The 20,757-nt window shown below is 37.0% G+C and overlaps 1 long non-coding RNA gene across 4 annotated transcripts in view; it reads left to right on the top strand.

Moving 5' to 3' along the window:
* LOC131483684 (uncharacterized) overlaps positions 1 to 19,906 on the top strand; it is a 48,439-nt gene extending 28,533 nt beyond the window's left edge. For 3 of the 4 annotated variants that reach the window (XR_009247875.1, XR_009247877.1, XR_009247878.1), the window contains one exon: positions 19,225 to 19,906. This is a non-coding gene — a long non-coding RNA (uncharacterized LOC131483684). Of the gene's footprint in view, positions 1 to 2,918; positions 3,160 to 19,224 lie in introns of those variants that run through there. The other variant, XR_009247870.1, reaches the window with a different exon arrangement.
* Positions 19,907 to 20,757: the final 851 nt, after the last annotated feature.

The following is a 20,757-nucleotide window of genomic DNA, read 5'->3' as shown; positions in this document are numbered from 1 at the left end:
GATTCTAAAATTCAGAAATGGCTACTGGAAACTTGGCATAGCAAAAAAGCTGCTGTGTTACTATATAACTATATAACCTTTTGCTAAAATCTCAGGTCAAACCGCAAAGCATTCAATAACACAAAGGGGGTGCTTTACTGATCCTCTCAAACTAGAGAGCCTCTGGGAAGCTTAAGGCCATTGTCCCTCAGCCATCTTGCTAAAGGCCAATGATATAGAAGAAATTATCTCGAAAATCTTGTACGTGTGCCTTTAACTATTGTAGTAAAACCTAGTAAAATTTACACGAGATACAGAAAGTCCTTAAGAAAATTGTTTCAGGGGCGCCTGGGTGGCGCAGTCGGTTAAGCGTCCGACTTCAGCCAGGTCACGATCTCGCGGTCCGTGAGTTCGAGCCCCGCGTCAGGCTCTGGGCTGATGGCTCAGAGCCTGGAGCCTGTTTCCGCTTCTGTGTCTCCCTCTGTCTCTGCCCCTCCCCCGTTTATGCTCTGTCTCTCTCTGTCCCAAAAATAAATTAAAAACGTTGAAAAAAAAATTAAAAAAAAAAAAAAAGAAAATTGTTTCAGCACAAACAATGCTAGTTGAAACTGAAAGAGTGAAGGTGATGTTAGAGTAAGCTGTTTTCTGAATATTATTGCCATTGTATGTGTATTCACCCTTTCTTTATGTACTCATCTGTTGTCAGGCACTTAAGTTGTTTCCATATCTTGGCTATTGTGACTAACACTACAGCAAATATGAGAATGCAGATATTTTAGACATCCTGTTTTCACTTCCTCTGGGTAAATACTCAGAAGTGGGGTTGTTGATTCATATGGTAGTTCTATTTTTAATTTTTTTAAGAACCTCTATACTTTTATTTCATAGTGGCTAAACTAATTTATATTCCTATCAACAGCATACAGGGTTTCCTTTTCTTCATATTCTTGCCAACACTTGTTATCTCTTGTCTTCTTGATGACAAACATTCTAACAGGTATGATATGATACATCATTGTGGTTTTGATTTGCATTTCTCTTATGTTTAGTGATGTTGAGCATCTTCTCATGTACCTGTTGGCCATTATTTGTCTTCTTTAGAAAAATGTCTATTTAGTTTCCCTACCCATTTTTAAATTGGATTGTTTATTTTATTGTTATTGAGTTACATTGCTTTTGGGTACACATTTGAAAGTAATAGATAAATTTCTGGAGATCTGATGCACAGTATAGTGATCATTGTCAACAATGCCGTACTATGAGTTTCAAAGTTGCTAAGGGATTCATCTTAATTTTTCTCACCACAAAAAATAAATGATAACTATGCGATATGATAGAGGTGTTAGCCAATACTATGGTAGTAATCATATTGCAATATATTAATGTATCAAATTAATACAATGTATACCTTAAACAATGTCATACATAAATTACATCTCAATAAAAAAATAAGCTCTTGGGTCCCCAAATTCTAATGACAGGAAGAAGGTTCACAACACTGCTCAGCCACAAACATGTGCTGTCTTCCATGAAAAAGGAAGGTGGAGTCAAGTACCCAAAGGGTTGAAACAAAAACTATAGATAACTAGTGCCAGGACTTGGAAGCTAATCATGAAAGTATTGGGGTCTGCCTGGACAAATTTCTAAACTGACTTGGATGAATGCCAAGGATGGTAAATATACCATCTTTTTCCTCCCTTTAAAAAAAAGTAGTGCTTATTCATTTTTGAGAGAGAGACAGAGAGTGACTGGGGGAAATCCCCCCTTTTTGAACCAGAATGTATGTAACTATTGACCTATACCTGTTCTACTATTGTACATTAGTAGCATTGAGGATACGCTGGGAGCGCTGAGGATGTGTTTAGTTTCACACATCCACAGATGGAGAGGGAATGTGCCCAGAAGCTGTGCTTAATAAATTACACATACAAGCCTCATCCACATCTAATTTAAGTGATTTATATGACTAAAATTAGGGTTTGAACTGAGCTATAATGGTATGAAACTCTTGGGAGTGTTAAAAGGGGGGGCACGAATGTAATTTGCTTGTGGGAGAAACATGAATCACTGTGGGCCAGGAAGTAGACCCTTGTAGGCAGAATCCTAAGATGACCCCCAAAATTCCCACCAGCCCCTCATGTGTGTATGTTCTTTATGTCTTCCCTTCTAGTGTAGGCAGCACCAATGAACATTACAGCGTATCAATCCTATTACTAATCTCTCAGGTATGGAAAAGGTTTTTTGGGGTTTTTTAGATGTAATCAAGATCCCTACAGAGTTGAATTCAAGTTAATCAAAATAGAGATTATCCTAGGTATGCCTAATTTAATCTGCTAAAGTCTCAAAAAGAAGGTAGAGCATCATCAAGATATTCTAGCCTGGAAACAAGGGAACAATCATATTATAATCTATGAGAGAGGCCACACAGCTAAGACCTGATGGTGGTCTCTAGAAGCAAAGAGCAAACTTGGCTAAAACTAGCTAGCAAGAAAACATCCCTACACATGCAAGAAACTACGTTCTGTAATAGAGACAGAGGTTGGAAGTGGACCCTGAGCTCCAGGCACAAATTTAGCCTCAGCTGGCATTTTAGTTAGCACTTTGCTTTCAGTCTTATAAGAGCTTGAGCAGAGAACCTAGCTAAGGAGTATCTGGGCTTCTGACCTACAGATATTGTGAGATAATGAATTTGTGTTTTATAAGGACCAAATTCGTGGGCCTTTGTTACGCAACAATTGGAAACTAGGAGGCTATCCATGAATGTTTTGAATAGGAATTGCAGTTTTCCTACATTTCCAACACCATGGCCATTGACCCTACTAGGCCATCACTCAAACTCATCCTGAGGCAGAGTGACCAGATTACCTCAAATAGGCTGGCCACCTGGCATCTTCTATGTGGATTTCTTGCAATGCAATAGATGTCTCTTTTCCATATAGTGACCATGTTTCCTGCTGGATGAACAAGGCTATCACAGAGAAAGAGTAAATGGAGTCAACAGCTAGAGAGAAGCATAAATAAATGACACAGCAAATATGAAGATTGATGGTATCTGTGTTCCTGTTCTAACCCCTCTTGGCCTGTGACTGTCCCTGGATCATAAGTTGCCGAGAGTTGATTATCTTCCCCTTTAACTTTGTAAGCTACTCTGATACACATCAATTAAATTCATTTTTATCATTTTTTTTTACCAAATTGGGTCTTTCTTACTTAAAACCAAAAGTATCCTGGGTAATATAATATAAACTATTATAACTGTGTCTATTGATGGCCACAGCTAGTGGTCCAAATTTACTACTGTTTCAAATCCCTTCCTTTTATTCATTTTGGCAGATGTTCACCACCTTCTTTAATGAGCATTACATTTCTCAATCTCTCTTTTACCTTGATATTTTTCTTTTCTCCCTTGAAAACTTCCCTATAACATTAAACTGCTTTTTACCTGTTCCTTTTTTTTCTGCTTGTAGGAAAGATGTCACTTTCCTCCATTTTCAGACTAATAACATCTCCTTTATCCATTAAACTAAATGACTTCTATTGCCTCTGGGACCTGCAGCCTCATTCATTCCCTCCTTCTCATCAGTTCTCAAGCTTTCTCATTCCACTAGCATCTCCCTCTGTCCCCAAACATCGTCAGATCTTCCATATGCCTTGCATCAATTCTTTTAGGACATGCCTGTCTCTTTTCTCTTTATTGCCAAGTCACTTCTATCAAACTATATTCAGTCTCTACTTATTTCCTCAATACATATTCCCTCTGTTTCAGCTAGAGTCCAGTCAGACAGCAGAATCCATCCAGCTATTGGAACAGAGAGCGTTTGATATAATAATTTTTACTTAGGTATAAATATGTTAGTCGTTAAAAAGGTAGAAAATTCCAGTGTATCAGAGAAGTAGCAGCTGTAGAAAGTAACTACTGGGGTGACTGGGTGGCTCAGTCGGTTAAGCATCCAACTTCAGCTCAGGTCACGATCTCATGGTTTGTGGGTTCGAGTCCTGCGTCAGGCTCTGTGCTGACAGCTCAGAACCTGGAGTCTGCTTCAGATTCTGTGTCTCCCTCTCTTTCTGCTCCTCCCCTACTTATGCTGTGTCTCTCACTCTCTCAAAAATATATAAATATTTTTTTAAAAATTTAATAAAAAAAAGAAAGTAACCACTACTCCTAGGGCTGGGAGAACCAAGAAAAGACGTTGGAATTATGAAAACTTAAAAACTTAGAAGAGGATGTCTCCTAAGATCCCTGAGGAGGGAGTAGCTGTCCAGCTGTTGATGGACCTGAGCTTGGAGGACAGCCCTATGGGAGGGGGCACTGCTAAGTTGTTTGTTTAAGAGGCAGTTACGTGAAGCCACTGTGGCACATTTTGGGAAAACTGGCATCTGGATTCAGCTGCTGCTACAAAGATATATACTTACTTTAAGTGTTAATAGACTTTATTAGGGTGATGTTCACACAAATTGCAAGCCTAGGAAAGTCTCCTAGGAAAGGAATAAATCCTTTCTTCCTCTTCTAGCTATGCATCTACCTTCCAGCACCCCTTGTTGGCAAATCCTAATATGTGGTATTCAGGATCCCAGCTCCAGTATCACAAAGTCAGTATAGAAAGCCAAATTTGGTGCTAAAAGGCAGTACCTTAAACTCATGACACCTTGGCTTTGGTGATTACACCTCATAGCAGCACTTTTTAATTAAAATTTCATTGGGGCGCCTGGGTGGCGCAGTCGGTTAAGCATCCGACTTCAGCCAGGTCACGATCTCACGGTCCGTGAGTTCGAGCCCCGCGTCAGGCTCTGGGCTGACGGCTCGGAGCCTGGAGCCTGTTTCCGATTCTGTGTCTCCCTCTCTCTCTGCCCCTCCGCCGTTCATGCTCTGTCTCTCTCTGTCCCAAAAATAAATTAAAAAACGTTGAAAAAAATAAAATAAATAAATAAATAAAATTTCACTATTATTAGAAATTACATATAACCTCATAATGCATATTTCCAAAAACATCTTATCTCTATTTTCTCTTGTGTGATTACTCTTCTTCTTGAAACAGCCCAAAATTCTCATCTGTAATATCTGACTCATAGTTTACCTAATATCTTGGTGTTAACTTTCTAGTTTCTCAATTGATTCACCATTAACTCTTACCGCTTTAATGTAAAGAAATATTTATTCTTCCAACAAATGCTAATTTTAACAAATACTAATTCAAAGCCCATCATGGGCCAGCCACTGTGCTATTTGCCAGATAGAAAATGATCAAGATTAATATAGTTCTTCTGCTGAGGGTTTTATCAGGAAAAACAATTACACCAATATTTATTCAACTGCAATTTTCAACAAGGGCTAAAAAACTAAAGCACACTATACATAAAAGATCACACACACACACACACACACATATACATATCTATATGTATGTATGTATATATACATATACACACATATACTTTCCATGTTTGTGCATGTATATATATGTGTGTGTGTGTGTGTGTGTGTGTGTGTGTGTGTGTGTATCTTCTCTCTGTGTATGTGTGTGTATGTGTGTGTATACTTATATATTTCAGGATAGTATGCATGTGTGTGTGCATGTGTTATAATAAAATTACCTGACATATATTTGAGGATCAGGCAGGGTTTTCCTGTAGCAATTTTGATTTTTAACTTTAAGAAGAGTTAAATCTGTAAAATAGTGTATGGAGTTGAAAAGGGTTTCCAAGAAGCGAGTAAAACAACAAGAAATAGGGCACTAAATATTTTAAGAGTCCTAATTATTTAGGTTATGATTTTCTTTTTTGGTCAGTTGCCTGAATTCACTGTAATTCTTCAGGAGTTTAGTTCCAGGTTGTTCGTCTTTTCCTTTCCTTTCCTTTCCTTTCCTTTCCTTTCCTTTCCTTTCCTTTCCTTTCCTTTCCTTTCCTTTCCTCTCCTTTCTTCTTTTCTCTCCTCTCCTCTCCTCTCCTCTTCTTTCCTCTTCTCTCCTCTCCTTTCCTTTCCCTTTTCTCTTTCTTATACTCACATTTAATGTTGTACCCTCCTTTCTTTCTTTGAGAATCCTTGATTTTCTGTTGTAACAATACTGGAGAGCTGAAAAATACCTGCACCCAGTCAGTTAATTATGCTAGAATACTCATTCAATGACCTATGTTTATTCCTGATCATATGTTTATTCTAGCATGTTCAGGTTTTATTTTTGCTTAATTTTGAAACAGGCTTATAAGCGTTTTTCTACATAAAAGAAAATTAAAAAAAAAAACATTTCTCAGTGTGTAGTAAAGAATTGAACCTTGACCAAAGACCTGTCCTTTGTCCTTGGCTCCTGGGAAGTGATCTCTAAGCCCTTGGAATGTCCTGCGTGATATAAGCGTCTTTGTTGGTGTCTTTAGGCTAAGCCAGTCAATCGAACACTGTGGTTTATGGTAGGTGGCTTTGAGGGACAAGATCTCAGCTCAATACCTCCAGAGACCTGGGGAAAGAGGTCAGTCATGTGGATAGTCCACCATGGCTACCTGATAGAATCCACTAAAGACTCTGGACACCATGGCCTGAGAGAACTTCCCTAGTAGGCTGTGCTTCAAGTATATCATCATGTATTTTTGTAGGAGGAATTAAAGCTGTCCATTCCTTGACAGAAAGAGCAAAATTGGGTGTTGTACATCTGGAACTCTCCTGCACTTTACCCCATGCATCTCTTCCTTTGACTGATTTTGATCTGTGTATTTTCACTGTAGTAAACTGTAACCATGGATATAACAGCTTTCAGTGAGTTCTGTGAGTCCTTCTGGGAAATTACCAAAACTGGGGGTGATATTTGGGAACCCCAAACTTGCTATTGATGACAAGTGAGAGTGATCTTTGGGACTGTTCCCTAATTCATGCTCAGTTTATGAAAATGTTTTCATAACATAGCGAAAGGGACACCTGGATGGCTCTGTCGGTTGAGCATTCAACCTTGGCTCAAGTGGTGATCTCACAGTGCATGAGTTCCAGCCCTACATAGGCTTGCTGCTCTCAGTGAAGAACCCGCTTGGATCCTCTGTCCCCCTCTCTTACTGCCACTACCCTGCTCACTCTATCTCTCTCTGTCTTTCTGTCTCTCTCAAAAATAAATAAACATTAAAAAAAATTTAAATACATAAATCAGAGTAGAGTTAACTTAACGTGGCAATATATTAGGGTAGTAATATTTTAGCCTGGTAATACTTTAGTATTTATTATGATAAAGGAATTAAAAAATAAAATAATACTTATTTCTCCATTGATGCTATTTCAAATATTATCTTTATGAATTATTGAACTATAACTCAAACATTGCTATTTTTAGACACCCAGAAATTTTTCAAACAGTTCAGAATTGTAATATTGCTAATACAAGGTAGGAAATAAAAAATAGAATCAATGAGAATACTAGACACTGCAGAGAGAAGGCATGAAATTTTCAGACCTAACTCTTCTCCAAATGAACTCACAAGGTTTTCAGCATATCACTTAAACTATATTTCCCTTTTCTATTACAATTTTTTTTGAGGAGTGGGCAGTGTGCAAGAATATAAGGCATAAGAAAACTTATTTTCTTCAGGGACTTCTTTTTAATGTTTATTTATTTTGAAAGAGAGAGAGTGAGAGGGAGAAATCCAACCAGGCTCCATGCTGTCAGCAACATGGGGCTCAATCTCATGAACCTTAAGATCAAGACCTGAGTCGAAATCAAGAGTCTGCCACTCAACTGACTGAGCCACCCAGTCACCCCCAGGGACATTTTTATCATAACACTTTCTTTCACTTCTATGAATTTATATTTTTAAACCAAATTTAATTTGGTAGAAAAACATTAAGTAGAAATGATTGATCATCATAAAAGTCTAGAAAGAAAGTGGTAGTTGTCAATTCTCCTAGAAATACATGAAATCACTCAAAAGCATTTGAGAATGGATTATTGTTCATGTAGAAATATCCACTTATATCATGAATGTCTTCTTGGATCCAAGAAATCATTTGCATCATCTTCAAACACTACTACAAAATTTCATTCAGATTATATATCCTGTTTATAGGCAATAAACCACCACTACATTCTTTCCCCAGTGTTTTGGCCATTGATAATTAAAAATATTTCTAATATGTTTTCCTTGTAATAGAAAAGATATCAATTCAATTCCAATAGATTATAAACTGCTCCTCACTGAAGCTTTAGAAGTCAAAAACCCATCTTCATCAGTATTGTCAGAATGGAGAGAAATTGGGTAATCCAATTCACAATGATCATTGAATTTTAGTGCTATCAGTGGGGACTATTCTTAAGCAAAATTTCTTCTTCAGCTCATTAGCTAAGCCACATCCTGAAGCTAATTACAGTTTTATGTAGTTGGATCCAACAGTGCCATTGTCAAAAACTTGAACTAGCATGAAGAAGTCCAATTCTAATACTGATTTTCCTAATAATTTATTACATGCATTGTAAGTACTTTCACCTTAGTTATATAGAATAAATCGCTACATGCCCTAGTCCATAGTGGTGTCCTGATTCTGCATTCTGATTCTAGTTACCTGGCCAGGTCACCGGTCTTTTCCCAGAAATGCTTTTCTCCAGTTCATTCTCTAGAAATTGAAGTTTATTCCCAAATAACAACTTGTAGTTATCTGTAGGAAAACAAAACAAATAGCAAGTGATGGCATTTCTGCACATATAATTACATGTCTCCTTATGTTCTCCTTCCTGATGGGATACCACTAACTTGTCTCAGATTCCTTGATGTTGAACATTTTTTATATCAGGTCCTCTGTTATATTGCACTCTGTTTCCCAAATACATATAGCCTAGCCTTCCCACCTGAAATCCACATGGCTCCTCTACCATTTTTTTTAAAGCAGTATACTTCAACGATGTTCTTAGACATCATTAACTTACTCCTCCATGCCATATATATAAACTGCCACATAAAATGCCACATATCCTGGATTATGGCTATATGCCATTAAAGGTGCAAGTTGGTCTATAAATCATAATAATAAAATAAAATTTCAAGTAATACTCTTTCAGTACTCAGTAAAGTCTATGAATATGACATATCATGACAATTCTTTAGTAACTTTTTTTTTACTTTGATTTCACTCTCAGCAGTGCTGATCAGTGTGAAATCTCAATTCTCCTAGAAATAACTAAAAATTCAATTTTAGACATGGAATTTAGCTAGATCAAACCCAACAGAGATTATAGCACTTATACTGAACATGGGGGAAAATCAATCAGAAAAGATGTAATGCTTATATAGAGAGATACAAATCTCTAGGAACATCAAAGGAAAGTGAGATGATGAATTAGTTTGATTAAAGTAACAGGAAAAAGTTTGAGTAGGAAGATACCAATGAAAATGTTAGATAAGCTGCTATCATGCTCACTGGCAAATGTTTCAGGAACACTGATACTGAATAAAGTGAAAACAAATAAAATGCTCTCAATCAGATCCAGAGTCTCCCTCATTTGCAATGAAAGTGCCCTGAATATATGTTTGAAAGTCAAATGTTGAAAGTGTAAAAGTAATATTACAATAGTAAGTGAGGTTTTCTTCCAAGGAAGCTAATAAATAATTCTTTAAAAGTAATGTCATATTTGCCTCTCCTGTTGTAAGCAAATTTAGCAGATGGGGGATAAAATTTATGATAACTCAGATATCATGAAAGCAGATATGATGTCAGGAGACTGGCATTTTACTTCTGTGATCTTCTTCCCCAAAACCCATAACCATAGTCTTAGTATGAGAAAAACATCAGACCAATCCCAACATACCTGACTAGCACTCTGGAAGATATTCTACAACATACCTGACTAGCACCCCGGAAAATTGTCAAGGTCATCAAAAAACAGGAAAATCTGAGAAACTGTCACAACAAAGTTGATCCAACCTAAGGAGATATGATTATTAAAAGTGATGTGGTAACCTAGATGGGGTTCTGGATCACAAAAAAAAACATCAAGGGAAAAACTAAGGAAATATGAATAAAATATTGACTTTAGGTGATAAGAATGTATCGATATCAGTTCACTAATTGTAACAAATGTACCAAAGTAATATTAGCAATGAGAGAAATGAGGTGTGACATAAAAAGAATTTTGTCAAGAATTCTTATAACATTTTTGTAAATCTAAAACTATTCTTAAAAATGAAGCTTATTAAATATTTAAATAATTCATGAAATAAATGCAAAATAAAATGGTTACAATCAATGAAATAAATTCATTTTGTATTCTACCAGCTAAAGTGCAAGAGCCATATTCTGTCAAAAGTCTGCAAGTGCTTATTATGATATTACACACAATGTCAGAGAGATGCTACGAAGAAAGTAATATCAAGGAATAAGAATGACAACTACACTAGATAAGCCTTTTGGTTTATAAGCAACAGAGCATCAACTCAGGATGCCTTAAGCAAAATGTTGAATTAATTGAATTGCATAGCCAAACCACAGCAAGAACAGGGATGGATATAGCCTTACTACAATCACTGATTCTAGTACCATCTGCACTCAATCTCTCATCTCTGATGTTTTCAAGATATCAATCTTACTATTTTAGTTAATCATTCCCTATGACCGTTGGCATCTTCATGCACACCTACAGAGCTCCAGCCAAAGAACAAAGAGGACTCTTTCTTGCCAGCCTTAATTAAAAGACCTTAGGCAAGATCACTGGTTGACAAGTCTTGAGTCATGTCTAGCAGAAGCACTCACTGTATCCAGAGTGGTGGACATATGTCTATACATCAGACTGTCACTGAAGCCAGGGAATAGAGTCATGAACAAGAAGTCACCTGCTATTCAGACAACCTGGTTACTGTGAGGGGAGAAGGTTGTGAAGGGACTACTTTCCAAAGGAAGGAAGTGGTGACACAGACAAGGGGCTGTAGCAGAGGCCAAGCTTTTGAACCAGACAGTTGGAATAAGTTGCATTTATGCTATAAAATTTGTGTAATTTATTTACAATGTTTCCCCAGATGCCAGGAAGTTCAGAGTGAGATTTGTAAATTATATGTTTTTATATTCTTTTTATATTTATATTAAATATATTTATATTTTATATTTATTTAAGTAAAATATTTTACTTGGTTTGTGATTGCATATTAAGCAGAGTCTCCTTGGTCCATATACTTTCAGCTCTGTTCTCACATTTTCTTTTTTTAAACCTGATTTTGTATGTGTTTATGTTTTTCTTCCTTTTTTAATGAGCCATATCAACTGCTTCTTAGGATTAGGAAATCCATCAGTTTGGATTCACCAAGAAACAGATGCTAAGACAGGATTAGAAATGCAAGCAACTTATTGGGGGAAATGGCTGTGAAGGAGAGAGCGGAGGAGGAAGCAGGCATCAGAAGAGAGAGCCTGCAGAGTGTAATTTAGGATGGGCCTGTGATATGACAGGGTAGGAGAAGAGGATTGTGAGGTTACAGGGTCTCAGTAGTTTTAAGAAAGTTTCTGCCAGGACAATGGGGAGTGAGTCCGCAGCCCACATCCCCTGTTAGATGTTCCTGTTCCACAAATTACAGGAACAGGCCAGCACTAGCACTGAGAGCATGCCCAGGTATTGGCCGGCAATCATCTGGGGAAGTGGGATCCCAACAGAAATATAGTGCTGGATCTTTAGAGGTGGCGGTTGTTACTGTGAATCAACCACACCCCTTCCCTCATAAGATCTCAATGGCACATCTTTATGGCAACCCTGTGGAAGGAGAATATTATAGACAAAATATGGAGTCCTCTAAATTCAACAATAGTATCATTAAAAGTCATCAAGCAAAGGGAGTCTGGGTGGCTCAGTCGGTTAAGCTTCCGGCTCCAGCTCAGGTCATGATCTCGCAGTTCATGGGTTTGAGCCCTAAGTAGGGCTCTGTGCTGACAGCGTGGAGCCTGGAGCCTGCTTTAGATTCCGTGTCTCCCTCTTTCTCTGCCCCTCCCCTGCTCACACTCATCTGTCTCTCTCAAAAATAAATAAACATTAAAAAATAATTTTTAAAAAGTCATCAAGCAAAAGGCAAAGATAAACACCTATGAGTGGGTTTAGAGGACAGGCTGGGAATCGCATAGAGCAATAAGCAGATGAAGAGGAAGCAGTATTCACAGGCACAGAGCTCGGGTCTCAGTAGGGTCAAGGTCAAGAGTGCCCACCTTGCTCTGGTTTGGAGGAGATCGTCTCTCCTCTTCTAAGCAACTGGACAGCCTATCAAAAAGAGTCCCTCTGAAGATCACCAGGTATCCTCTTTCACTTCTCGGGTGTGATCCCTTAAAACTTTTAAACTGTAAAATTAAGATAAATAAAAGGAAATATGTTACTCCCGCAATAGCAAGTGTCAATCCAGAGCTTGACAGAAAGCAAACTTTAGAGTTTCTGAGTACACACTCTGATAGCAGAACATAGATAATTTAATACAGCAGAGCTCATGTTTGTAGCTGATAATGCCCTGTGCCCCCCTCCCCCTGGAGAACAGACTATCCATTTCAACATCCCATTATTAAAAAGTTCGTTACATGATTTTAAAACGTAAGCTTATTAATAACCTGGTTACATTATACAGGTTTCTCCAGAGAAACAGAACCAATAAAGAAAGAGAGAGATTTGTTTAGAAATTGGCTTAGGCAGTTATGGACCCCAAGAATTTCCATACTCTGCCATCTACATGGTTGGAACTAGGAAACATGTTGGTATAAATCAGTCCAAGTCCAAAGGCTTAAGAACCAGGAGTTCCTGGTTTCAATACCAGGAGTCCAAGTGTTGAAGAAGCAGGAGCTCTGATTCAGATGCTGATCTCATCCAGAAACACTCTGCTACCTGGGTATCTCTTAACCCATTCAAAGTGACATAAAATTAACCACCACTGATTGTAATAATATGCTTATGGGTTTTAGGAGCGAAGAGGCAGTAATGAGTGATTAGATGAATCATCTCATGAAGGACCAAATGCCAGTTGTTGGTTTTTAGGCTCTATACAACAAACGGTAATAATGGCAGGCAGTGCATGCCTTGCAAGCACGTTATTAACATCATAATAAAAATAACATTCTGATCTTTCATTCCAGTTTTGCAAATCATCTTTTTATGGCCCTGTGTTTTTAAAAGAGGAAGGCAAATGCAGGAGAGTAGTGGTAGGGGGTGCTTTATTTCCTTCTGTACCTGAAGACAAAATGATAACATCAGAGCCATTTCAGAATAAGCAAAAAATATATACAGTACAGACAGCAGGTGGTATCACATGTGCCAAATTAACTTTGTCCAAATAAATCTTTTCTGTATAATCCCCAGCTGTGTAGAAAAGTAGAAACCTATGAGAGTCTCCCCATGACAACACTTCAAAGGAAGATGCTATTGGTGGTGTCTTGAGTAAAGCAGTAAGTTTATGTTGGAGTGTTAGGAAATTTTTCTTTTTTTTCTCTCTTATTTCTGCCGCAGCATATGTTGTGATTTGTCTCCTCATTATTATTAAAATTCAATACTGGTAGTTATAGTATAATCAGGATCGATGATGGATAATTTCCTCCCTTCTCTGCCTTCCTTGTTATTATTTTTTAGAATGGAATAGAAGCAGAAATATATTTCTAAAATCAAATGTTAAGAATTGCTGAATTGGAAAGAACCTTAAAGTTTCTAAAGGCAAACATCCTATGTAATAATCTAAGAGGGCCTTTGTGAATTGCTCAAAGTGACAGTATTGGGAGCCACTGTTGGATCTAGTATCTTCGTATTTTCTGCCCAGTGGCTCCATTTCTCTACCAAATATAGTTGTCTTCACTTTTTCTACTATGTCGTCATTAATTTTTTTCAGTAACTCCCTTTTCCCCTGAATATTCTGACCTCTTGTAAAGGCATGACCTTCTTCTCCAGGTGGGTCTGGCTGTGTAGATAGATATTAGAGAAAACTTTCTCCACTAAGGGTTGGCTAGTTTCTAAGTACCTTTGCTCCCTGACATCTAAACAGAATGATCTCAATGATTTGGCAGTCATAATTCACATAGAAACTGCTGTTGTATTGAATGTCTAAATCCAAAAAAAATGACAGGAAATGAAGACATACGTTTGGGTCTGGGAAAGAAATATTTAGAAATGTGTATATATGGTAGGTATTAAGTGAATTAAATGTTGAGGTTTTTCTAAGGTATCTCCCAATTAAACAAAATAGGTAGTTGTCTATTTGATTCAAGCCTAAAATTATCCACGATTAGGAAGCAAAAACAATCTGAAATAGGAATGAGGTTCCCTAAAGCTTGGAAAAGTCATTTATTCCAATATCCAATCTGTGTGTTTTTTTTCTTTAGGTAAACATCATTAAAATGTGTCAAGGGAGCCAATTTAGTACAATTGGGAAGTTGAAGAAAACGAACATGAATTCTAGAAAACAGCAGAAAATTATACCAGTATAAGATATGCCTTATATTCCAATAAAATAAAATAACCCAATACATTACATTTAAATAATTACTTACAGAATATTAAGGTGACAATTAGATATATTTCTTTTTTTTTTCTTAGTGTTTACTTATTTATTTTGAGAGGCAGAGAGACAGAGAGAGCGGGGGAGGGACGGAGAGGGAGGAAGAGGGAGAAAATCCCAAGCAGTCTCTGCACCAGCAGCACTGAGCCGGACACAGGGCTCAAATTCATGAACTGGGAGATCATGATCTGAACCGAAACCAAGAGTGGGACACTTAGCCTACTGAGCCACCCAGGCGCCCTGAGTAGATATATATCTTAAAGTTCATTCTCTAGGTGGGTGAAAACAAGGCTACAATCATGCCTCTCTTTGAACACAGGAAGCACTCTGTAGATTTGTTAAACTGTAATATATTGAATGAATAAATATTGTGAATTAAAGTAGGGTGCCTTGTTGGTAATAATTAAAACATTTTGGAGATAGTTTCAGTGACCAACACAATGATCCACTCTGCCTTCCCTTTTCCCCTAAGAAATGAAAAACAATGCAAAGGCATTGCATCTATACAAATGCAAGCTTCCAGCCATCACAAGAATATCATGGCAACCATTAAGGAGTGCAAATAATTTTATGTCTCACTTGGAATAAGAAAGAGGAATATAGTTCAGCAAAGCTGCTATGTTCTCAGCAGTTAAACACATATACACATGCACATGCACACACAGGTATAGTTTAGAATTAGTGAAATTTGGCATATTGTCTATTCTAGTTGTCTGTTCTTTGTTCCTAAAACTTCTTCAGGAAGTTGAAATAATCATAATATTTTGAGTATATGCGTTTTTAATTCTGTTCTGTGGGAAAAAACTTGCTCAAATATTTTTACCAGGAAACTAAATGGAGATATAGTTATTTCTGCTTTTTTAATCCCTTTTCTACTCCTCAAACCCCAGATCTTCCTTTTGTTTCACTTATACAGATGACGACAAAATTACACTCAATAAAATTTAAGAATCTAAATTACGCAGTTCACTATACTATGGCAGATTTTGAAATTTTAATTGAGGATAATACGATTTATATCCTGCAAAGAAAGATGTTGATTCATGATTTTTTCTGTTATGCTTATATATAAACAGAAATATTTGTATAGTTCAAAATATTTGCTTTTTAAAATTAAATGACAGAGATAAGTCATCCAAGAGCACAGCAGAAAGAGCAGACATTTTCACTCTGACACTTCAAATGGCATTTGCAAGTGTGACTGATCATAATGTGATAAAATCCTTCTTTCTGTCAGTCTCTATGTGAGAAGCACAAGTGGAAACAGTGTGAAAATTTTCTCCGGTGTTATTCATGTTTCCATTCAAAATCAGAGAACAATGGAACACATCTTGTATGCATGAAAATGTGTTGAAAGTAAAAGGGAAATGCAGTCCCTGAGAATTGGTATTATTATTAGCTGTCTAATCGTCAGTAGAACATGGGTGAGAACTTTACATCTACAGTCAGATGACTTGGGTCCCACCACAGCCTGGCCACTTTCTAGTTATGCACACCTTCATCAAGTTACATACCTTTTGAAGACTCGGTTTTATGATGTAGAAAAGTGAGATAATAATTGTTACTTAGAAATTTCTTGTGGACATAAATGATGTAATAGGCTTAGCACTGGACGTGGCATATCATATATTAATGAATTAATACTGGTTTTAATTTGCTTTTGCGAAATTAGAGGACAGAGCGTTTGTGTTTTTATGGAGCAATGTTCATTGCTAACTATGGCTATTATTTATATAAGCTTTTCACATGCCTATATGGATACTGTCTAAGAATATCTACATCTAGAGGTGCCTGAGTGGCTCAGTGGATTAAGCGTGCAACTCTTGATTTTGGCTCAGGTCATGATCTCACAGCTCCTGGGATCAAGCCCCAAGGTGGGCTCTGTGCTGAGCATGATACCTGCCTGGGATTCTCTATCTTCCTCTCTCACTGCTCCACCACTACTCATGCATGTGCACACGTCATCTCTCTCAAAATAAATAAAACTTTTTAAAAAATGTATTAAAAATAATATCTGTGTCCAATAGTTCTTACAAAAAATTATGATTAATAATTAATTCACAAAATTCTACATTTCCTTCAAGAGTCAGGCACTGTTGGAAATCCTAATGCAATTTTTAAACAGAAAATTGCAAAATACAGAAATTTAAGCAGCAAAATCATTCCCCTTCATTAACAATATCGTTTATATATAAAGCCATTTCCTCAGTTAATTTTTTTTAAATTTTTTAAAATGTTTATTTATTTTTGAGACAGAGAGAGACAGAGCATGAATGGGGGAGGGTCAGAGAGAGAGGGAGACACAGAATCGGAAGCAGGCTCCAGGCTCTGAGCTGTCAGCATAGAGCCCGATGTGGGGCTCAAACCCACGAACTGTGAGATCATGACCTGAGCTGAAGTCGGACACTCAACCAACTGAGACACCCAGGCGCCCCAGCCATTTCCTCAGTTTAAAGTCAAGTATTAGTGAGTGTGTCACGCTATCTAACTGATATCTAAGAAATACTAAATTATGTAAAATAAAGAAAAAAACAAGGGAGAGGCATAGAAGAATTTGCTACTTTCTAGGAACTTTCCTCTTAATTTATGAACATGCTAAAGCATACCAATAGGTGATTTATAAGAAACGGGAAAGAAAAAAAAACAGCTAATATGATGAGTACTTCAAATATTATTAAATACACATATACAAGATTCTTTAATATGAGACAAGAATACACTACTTGAGATCAACTCCAAAATATATTGATCATTTTTTGTCTGTTTGCAACACAATTATTGCCACACAGAGACCTTAACAAGTCAAATACCACTATTCTGATCTGAATGCCATTATACACCTATCAGGGCTTTGTAGATCTGTCATGATTTCTTTTTAAATTTTTTTTTCAACGTTTTTTATTTATTTTTGGGACAGAGAGAGACAGAGCATGAACGGGGGAGGGGCAGAGAGAGAGGGAGACACAGAATCGGAAACAGGCTCCAGGCTCCGAGCCATCAGCCCAGAGCCCGACGCGGGGCTCCAACTCACGGACCGCGAGATCGTGACCTGGCTGAAGTCGGACGCTTAACCGACTGCGCCACCCAGGCGTCCCTGTCATGATTTCTATTATTATATTAAGATAAAATTTCCTTGCACTAGGACCAAAATATTTCATAAAACCACTATTATGCATTTGGCTTTCCTAGGTGCTTGCTGCATGAAGGCAGATTTCATATGTATTTAAACATTCATAGCACAGATGTTCTGTGGCTTATACATCACACTCCCGGAAAATCCAGTGCTGTTTGTTCTGTCTAGCTGTTGAGACATTTATAATCATTTTTATAATTTTCACAAAGGTCATAAGAAACTTTCAGCATTTGCAAATATATACTATGGGTGCTCAGCAATATTAAAATACTTTAGACTACATATTAACAGAATGTTCCAATGACTGACTAGATTATATAAAGATTTTCAAAAGTATAAAGCATAACATGATTGAAAACTAGGCTATATTGATATTTAGTCAATTGCAAAATACCAGTAAAAAGTAAGTAATTTAGATTTCCCTAAATTCAAAGGTAAAAACAAATGTAAGAAAAATGCAATGTTCTATGCAAGAATATTTTCTAATGAAATTATTTTTGGATTACCTCAAATATCAAAGCCATGTTGAGATTGTTAAAAGGAATCAATTTCTTCAAGTTTTAAAATACTAAAAGGAAAATGTTATTAAAATAACCTCATGGAGTATGGGATTATATAGTGGAGATAGGAGCAATGCAAATAATTAGTAATTTTGAATCCTCCCTGAAATTTCTTTAGTAACTGGCATAATATATTTTCCAAATAATCTGCTATATCTCATGTTATTATTTTTCTTCCACATATTCTTAATGATATAATCTAAGCTTTCAGAAAATTCAAGACCTCCAAATACACATATAAATATATATGTATGTATGTATATATATATACACATACACACACACACATCCAGATATATGTATGTGTGTATATGTATATTAATATATATCTCCAGAGTGCAGTGCACAAGAGAAATTGCTTTACCAGTGCTGAATAGACATGAACAAATATATAGAGTATCTACACTCTGCAAAGAGTTGTCAGTTTAATACTAGGTGAAATCCTATTGAAAATATTTAGTCCTTTAAATAGTATATATTTTTATTTACCATGTTAATTTTTTACGTGGGTCACATATTCTTTTTTTTTAAGTTTATTTATTTATTTTGAGAGAAAGTGACAGAGCATGAGTAGAGGAAGGACAGAGAAAATGGGAGAGAGAGAATCCCAAGCAGGTTTTGTGCAGCCAACAGAGGACTGGATCTCAGAAACTGAGATCACGACCTGAGCCAAAATCAAGAGTCGGTAGCTTAACGAACTGAGCCACCCAGGGGACCCATATTCTTTTTTTTTTTTAATTTAATGTTTATTTATTTTTGAGAGAGGGAGAGAGACAGATTGAATGTGAGCAGGTATGGGGCAGAGAGAGGGAGACACAGAATCTGAAGCAGGCTCCAGGCTCTGAGCTGTCAGCAGGGCTTGATCCCATGAACTGTGAGATCATGACCTGAGCAGAGTTGGGCATTTAACCGACTGAGCCATCCGGGTGTCTTAGGGGCCCCCAGGGGCCCCATATTCTTAATTGTATTTTTTGTATTTATTCTTCTGTGTTACAAAGTAATACTTTAAATACAAACTCAGACGTTGCAATATTTGCTTTTGCTGGAATTGTGAGAAAATAATACTTTGTCACTTCTATTCTTATACTGCAGTAAAGGTGGAGAATAACTATCCCGAGCTTTGGGTGCCACAGACAAAAAAGACAACGGTTGCCTCTGATCTGTAGCAGAAGGTGGATTAAAATGGTCCTGGAAGGTTCTACTTGAACATAAGAGTAAACCCACAGTGAACTCTGATGACTGCATAGAAAGTCTTGTCAATCTTGGCCTGAAGATATGGATCAGTGCTAAAAACAAAAAGCCACATGACCTCCTGACAGAAAATAATTCTATCACAAAGGCAAGACTTTGACAGCACCACCTTCCATTTTGCTTAATCATAAAATCATCAATTCCAGAAAAACGGAGTCAATCAACATATTAAAGTGGAATCTGAAAAACAAAACAAACGAACAAACACAGAAAACCAAAAAGACAGATATAGGAAGCAAACTCGTGGTTGCCAGAGGGAAGAGGTAGGGGAATGGGTGAAACAGGAAAAGGAGATTAAGAGGTACAAACCTTTAGTTATAAAATAAGTGAGTCACTGGGTTGAAAAGGACAGCATAGGGAATATAGTTAACAATATTGTAATAATGTTGTATAGTGACAGTGACAGATGGTAACTACACTTACTGTGGTGAGCACTGAGTAATGTACAGAATTGTTAAATCACTGTGTTGTATACCTGATACTAATGTAACAGTGTATGTCAACTATATAAAAAGTCATGTCCTAAGTGCGTTTTTTTTTCCAGAGTTTGCAATATAGAAAAAACAGTAAGTTTCAATATTACACCAGCTGCTATGGAATTTATTTTAATGTTCTCTTTGTAGAACTCAATATTGTTTCTTAATTTCATTACTTTCTTTTCACAACTGAATTAATAATTAACTAGTTTAAGTCCAAAAATTGTCCATTGGAGGCTAACAATTTTACACATGCCAAATAGAATTTTAATTTTGCTCTACTGTTACAAAGATAAGCCATGCTTTAAAAAGTGACATTAGGGGTGCCTGGGTGGCTCAGTCGGTTAAGTGTCTGACTTCAGCTCAGGTCATGATCTCACGGTTTTTGGCTTTGAGCCCCACTTCGGGCTGTGTGCTGACAGCTAGATTCTGTCTCCCTCTTTCTCTGACCCTCCTCTGCTCATGCTCTGTCTCTCTCTCAAAAATAAACATTTTATGGGGCGCCTGGGTGGCTCAGTCGGTTGGGCATCTGACTTCGGCTCAGGTCACGATCTCGCGGTCCGTGAGTTTGAGCCCCGCGTCAGGCTCTGGGCTGATGGTCGGAGCCTGGAGCCTGCTTCCAATTCTGTGTCTCCCTCTCTCTCTGCCCCTCCCCCATTATGCTCTGTCTCTCTTTGTCTCAAAAATAAATAAACGTTAAAAAAGTTTTAAAAATAAACACTTTTTAAAAATTTAAAAAAAAACTGACATTAGAATTTTATACTTGTTTTTATTTTACATTCATTTTATAAAATTACATGAAAAGAATGAAATAAAAGTCATTCCAAACCACACCATACTGATATGCAAAGTTGGTGACTTTGACAAAACTGATTTGTTAGAGCCAGCTGGCAGCAGC

The sequence above is a fragment of the Neofelis nebulosa genome, chromosome 1 (genome assembly GCF_028018385.1).
Source record: "Neofelis nebulosa isolate mNeoNeb1 chromosome 1, mNeoNeb1.pri, whole genome shotgun sequence".
In the NCBI taxonomy this organism is placed as follows: Eukaryota; Metazoa; Chordata; class Mammalia; order Carnivora; family Felidae; genus Neofelis; species Neofelis nebulosa.
Note: the sequence above shows the minus strand (reverse complement) of the source record. Positions and strands in the feature narration are given on the sequence as shown.